Below are 6265 nucleotides of genomic sequence, written 5' to 3'. Positions count from 1 at the left end.
GGTGTCGAGCAGGAACATCATCCAGACTCCACAGCTCCAGAGCCAGAAACACATGCAGAAAGCAACAGAGCAATAACGTTCTCAATTTACCGGCTGAGGACCAGTTATCAGGCTGGGACTTTTATGATCTACAAAAGGTAAATACGAGTTTGTTTATTGTTTTCCATATCATGACTAAGTGTTATAGTTGAAAGTTGTGTTGTGAGTAGTAATTAGTATGGCATAATCACCATTAGCTTTGCTTTCATACTGTTAGCATTTGCAGCAATTGTTTAAGACAAGCTGTTGTTACATCACCATGAAATAGCATATGGACTTTTGGAGAGATTGGGATGGCTCCTTTGCACTACTGTGGAGAACTGTCTCCCTCCTGCTTGTTTGCTGCTGTTTCTTCTGTGCTCTGCTGGCTGTCCATTACCCAGATCCCCCTAATCTACACCTCTGAACATTCCCTGGATTTGAGAGACAAGATGAAAATCTAAAAGAGACCTGAAGGTAATAAGATAAACTAACAATTATTCGACCTAAACTGACCTAAAGTAATATTCTTTTGTGTACCTGTATTAATAAATAACTAAATTTGATCTCATGATAATTCACGTTTTGGTAATAACTCTTCAAGCCCTAATAGGAGGCATATAACTTTATTATAATTTCTTAATCTTTCTGGAGGCAATGTGAGTTGTTTTTAATTTCAGTATAAGGGAACAAAGGTTGTAAGAGTTGTAATAATTTAAAAGTAAAGTATATGACTAAAAGTAAAGTATAAGAATATGACTAAATGCTAAATGGAACAGGTGTTACAATAGTATTGTTATAATTTAAATTTTTTTAATTTATTTTTATTCTTTAACTCTTTCATCTAGATTTTATTTATTCTGCCAAATAATTTTTATTTTATTTCTATATAGATTTATCTCTTGTATGTTGCGTTGAAACACTCCGTTACTATAACTTAGTAGTTTTTTGTGTACTTTTTTAAGTCATTTTTATTATCAGTAATTTTACTTTTACTTAAGTGCTACATTTTAAATCATAGCCGTTACTAAGTAAAAAAATATAATGTTTGCGCGTGCCTCAGAGACAGGACTGACTGGGACTCCTGCTGCAGAGAGCCTCCAGCTGCAGCAGGGTATGCGTAAAACTGGAGCTTCGGACTTCATCCAGCCAGAGGGAACGATCACCGACCGTCCGCAGCGAGGGGGAGCAGACAGGGCCAGGGAGAGGAGGTCGCGCTGTGGACGGTCGGTGATCGTTCCCTCTGGCTGGATGAAACCCGACGCTACTCATTTTACGCATGATCCATGGTGATACGGAAAAATAGAAATGACTTATTTTGTCTTATTAAGAGGAGCCAAGCTCCCCCATAGTCTGCACGATGCTTGTACCACAGGTAGTTGGTAAAATAAGTTTTCATAGTTTGGTAAGAGGGTTTGCTTAAATTAGCCAAAAAATGAAAAATTTATTATGCTGATGCCGACGAAGTCCCATTAAAATGACCACCTGTTTGAATGTAAATAGGGATATGACTTCATATACAGTCCAGTGTGGGCCACCATAGTCTAATCTGTTCTGCCACAGTTTCATAATGAAGGAAAAACATTCACAAAACTTCTCATAATAACATTAAAGGTCTCTAACATTGTTCTGTGCCATTGCTATGACAAAGGATCTGTCAAATGAAATACAATCTGGCTTTGTGCCCTTATCAGACCGCAAAAGACTGCAATTTAATCATATAGGCCTATAAATAAGTATAATAACTGATAAATAAATCAGTATAAATAAGTTATTTTAGGGGGTTAAAAAAGTAACTAATGTTTACTCTTAAATGAGCTACTTTTTCCTTTTACTTGAGTAGATATTTATACCAGTAACTTTACTTGTACTTAAGTAAAAGTTCATGTCCGATGGCCTGGCGGTGGCTTTACGTTTTTCAGAGAGAGACATGAGACAGAGGTAAAATGCAAGCACAAACGTGGCATTTATTGTCTTCCATACTGACAAGAAGAGACACCGACACCAACAAGCAACAAAAAAAATTTACACTGAAAATAACTTGCTGCCTTTTATACACTCCCTCCTGCAGGTAATTAAGTGGGTAAAACTACTCAGATGGGACCACCATCATTTAGAATAATAAATATTTACCCAAAAACCCAACACCACAGAAAAATAGAGCCCAAAGAATGAATATTTACATAAATACAAATTTCTATCAGTAAATCAATAAAGCATACTCAAAATAATCACATAAACCCCCCCCCCCCCCCCTTGACTATCACTGATTGAGGTTTTTCCACACAGGCAGGATGGCCAGACCCCCCCCTGTGGAACTACTCACAACAAAGACAGCTATCAAATGCTTCACAAATTGAATAAACAATCAAAATAACAATGTGTATGGCTCCTGCTCCATCAATAATCCCCACCTTAATACTCAGTTGACTGTCTCAGGTAATGGAACCCCTGGTCTCCAATACAGTTCATCAATGTAACGGTACTTTTACTAAAGTACAATATTTTAGTATTGTTGTTTTAACTTGCTTTTACAGCACCTTGAATCTACCTCTGTGTATAAAATGTGCTTGCTAAATAAATTTTCTGATACTCTACAGCAACAATACACCATTTATAAATGTTCAAATGAGGGCTAACTTTCCCCTTTTTCTTTCTTTCTTGCCTTTCTTTATCAGACCTTTGTGATTTCTCAATGCTTTCCAGCTCATACATTAGACTCAATTTGTGGAAAGGAAAATTTTGCCGTTTACAGGGTACCCCCAGGATTCTCAAGTTAAATTTAAGACTTTTTAGGACCTTTTTAATTCCACCTAAGACTGCTGTATAATGGAATATCTGTATGAATTTTAAGCCAGAGAAAATTATTTACGAAGTTACCTGAATTTAATAAAACATCTTATTATAATACTCCCATTCATATTTAATACACAATAGCTTTTTGGGGTGTGTTTGTACTCTGATAACAAAATGAATGAAAGGACGTCCCTTTGTGTTGAAGTGGTGGGGACATAGAGGTTCAGATTAGGGGTGTGACGATACACTTAGCTCACATGCACAATTCACAATATTATGTTCACAAGAACAAGACAAGAAGATTAACACTATTTTGATGAAATATTTAATGCTGAAATATATACATTTTGAGCTTTAAACACGTAACTTCCTGCATTCTGGAGACATTTTCTGCACCAATTTCTGGTAGGATTCTCTTTATTTATGTCACAGCCAGTGCTGTGATTCTGTGGGTTTGTGGTTTTGTTTATTTATTTTTGTGTGTGCTTGTGTGCGAGAGGGCGTCCCCCCAGGCCCGGAGGCAGTCCCTAGGCTTGGCGGAGTCTCAGTTGTTCTGTTCCTAGTCCCTCATCCTTATTTCCTTTTGTTAGGTAGCCAGACTGTTGAACTTCAGGGCTGGGGCTGATTTTCTTAGATTCCTCTGTAGCTGTGAGCTTGGGTTTGGAGTTAGAGGCTGTGTCTGAGGTTAGGGAGGTTAATGAACTGGATGGGAGGTTGCTAGTGCAGCTCACCCACTCTACTGCCCCCATAGAGCTCGTTGTGTCAGGGAATCATCGTGAATTGATTAGATTGTGTGTTATTACATCTCCCCTCTCTACGGTGGTCATAGGTCTCACCTGGTTGGAGCGTCACAATCCTCAGATAGACTGGGTTGCGAATAAGATTGTCAGTTGGAGCCCTTTTTGTCACAGTCATTGTTTGAGAGCAGCTTTGGCCCCCAGTCAGGTAGCGTTGACTCCTAAACCTTAGCCTCCTGATCTCACTTTAGTTCCTCCTGAGTACCACAATTTAGGGGAGGTGTTTAGTAAACGAGTGCTCAATGGCTGCCACCCCACAGACCTTATGATTGTGCCCATAGATTTAGTTCCTGGCGCTCCACTGCCTTCCCGGGCAATTGTACAACACCTCCCAACCTGAGAAGGAGGCCATGGAAAGTACGTTCATGACTCTTTGACTGCTGCCCATTCTCTTCACCTCTTGGGGCTGGGTTTTTTCTTTGTTGGCAAGAAGGATGGTTCTCTCTGTCCGTTCATAGATTATCGATATTACCATTAAAAGACAAGTACGCCCAGCTTTTGAGCCTTTACATCAGGCAACTCTTTTCACTAAAGTGGATATGAGGGATGCCTACCACCTCATTAGAATCCAGGAGAGCAACGAATGGAAGACGGCCTTTAACACCCCTTTCGGTCATTTTGAGTACCCTGTCATGCCTTTCCGGTTAACTAATGCTCTGGTTGTGTTTCAGGCCTTGGTCAATGATGTGCTGAGGGACATGCTTAACAGGTTCATTTTTGTTTATCTGGATGATATTTTGATTTTTCTCTCGCAATATGAAGGAACACCGTTGACATGTAACCCTGGTTTTGCAACAGTTGTTGGATAATAAGCTCTTTGTCAAGGCAGAGAAGTGTGACTTCCATGTGACCCTGGTTGGTTTTTTGGGGTACATTATCGAGCAGCGGCAGGTGAAGCCGAATCCCGTCAAAATTAGGGATGTGGAGGAGTGGCCGGTCCCCTCTACAAGGAAACAGTTGCAACGCTTTCTTGGTTTAGCGAACTTTTATTGCAGGTTCATTAGCGATTACAGCAAGGTGGTGGCTCCTCTCACTCACCTCACATCTCCTGCCGTCCAGTTTGTATGGGACTCTCAAGCAGACTCCGCCTTTAATCGTCTCAAAGGACTGTTTACTTCTGCTCCCGTTTTAGCCCACCCTAACCCCGCCCTTCAGTTTGTGGTTGAGGTCGTTTTGTCTCAACATCTGCCTCAGGACAATAAGTTGCACCCCTGTGTTTTCTTTTCACGTAGGTTTTCCATGGCTGAGAGGAACTAGGATGTCGGCAATAGAGAGCTGCTGGTGATTGTGAGGGCTGTAGAGGAGTGGCGGTACGGATTGGAGGGGGCTAGGATTCCCTTTGTGGTCTGGACGGACCATAAGAATTTGGCTTATCTGAGGACTGCCAAGAGGCTTAATGCTCAACAGGCTAGGTGGTCGCTGTTTCTAGGGCGGTTTAACTTCTCTCTCTCCTGTCGCTCCGGCTCTAGGAATGCCCGGACGCTTTTTCCCGGCGGGCGCCTGAAGGCACCCATTGAGGGGTGGGTACTGTCACAGCCAGTGCTGTGACTCTGTGGGTTTGTGGTTTTGCTTTTGTATTTATGTGTGAGTGCTTGTGTGCGAGTGGGCATCCCCGAGGCCTGGAAGCAGACCCTAGGCTTGGTGGAGTTGCAGCTGTTCCTCATCGGCTCAATACGGGCACTACAAGACCTGCTGGTTTCCTGCCCCTTGTCGCCAAATTATTCCTAATCACTTACGGTGGAGTACTTCAGGCTCTTCTCTAGTTTCTTTGTTATGTCATGCGTCTCGATTATTGGAGTGTTTTGACTTACTGGTTTTTCTCCTTGTCTCCCGTTAGTTTCGAGTTCTCAGCCGAGAGGTTATCAGCCGACGGAGGAGTTTCCTGGTTTCTCTGCACTGCTTGTGGATAGGCTTTTTTCCGCCTGGAACACTCACCACTGCCGCCTGCCTCACCCCTACTTGTACCTACTCCCAAGAAGTACTTTTTCTGTTGTTCAAATAAACTACGTGAACTTTCCGCTGCCTCTGGATGTGTTTGTGTCCGCACTTGGGTTCAGCCTTAAACAAGAACATAACAATTTATATAAAGTGAAAGATAAAATTCAGGTGACAATTCAAACAGAATATAATGCAGTAATCAGTGCTTATATTTTTATTTTTTGCTTAAGCAACATTTTTTGGACATAGATATTTAGATTGCAGTGCATGTTTTCTCATTGTGCAAATAAACCTTTCTCAAAGCATTTTCATTTGTATTTTAACATTTCTTGTTGCAAGTCATTTTTCAGAACATATTTAATAAATGCTTTTAAAAAAGTGATGGAGATATGTCCCCAGCGTCCCCTGTGTAAATGACACCTATGAAATGAATAAAATATTTGTGCAGTGTGATTTGTTACAATTAGTTACACCTTGGCTAGATAAGATATGTAATGTAATGTAGTATGCCAATGTAAATGGCAATTTCTTCAGTGATTAATCATCCTGTTCTGTTTTTCCATCTAAAGGCTGCTTGAAATATATTATTATATAGTATTGGCTTGAAAGTTTGGCTGAAATCTTTAAAGTGCGTTAGCATGTTGGATGTTTCCGTTCACGTAACGTTACCCTACAACAGTGGCACAACGCCGACACACAGGCACGGTCCTCATCTC

This window comes from Micropterus dolomieu, unplaced genomic scaffold (genome assembly GCF_021292245.1).
Source record: "Micropterus dolomieu isolate WLL.071019.BEF.003 ecotype Adirondacks unplaced genomic scaffold, ASM2129224v1 contig_8929, whole genome shotgun sequence".
Taxonomy (NCBI): domain Eukaryota; kingdom Metazoa; phylum Chordata; class Actinopteri; order Centrarchiformes; family Centrarchidae; genus Micropterus; species Micropterus dolomieu.
The sequence above is the reverse complement of the archived record's forward strand: the minus strand, read 5'-3'. Positions refer to the sequence as shown.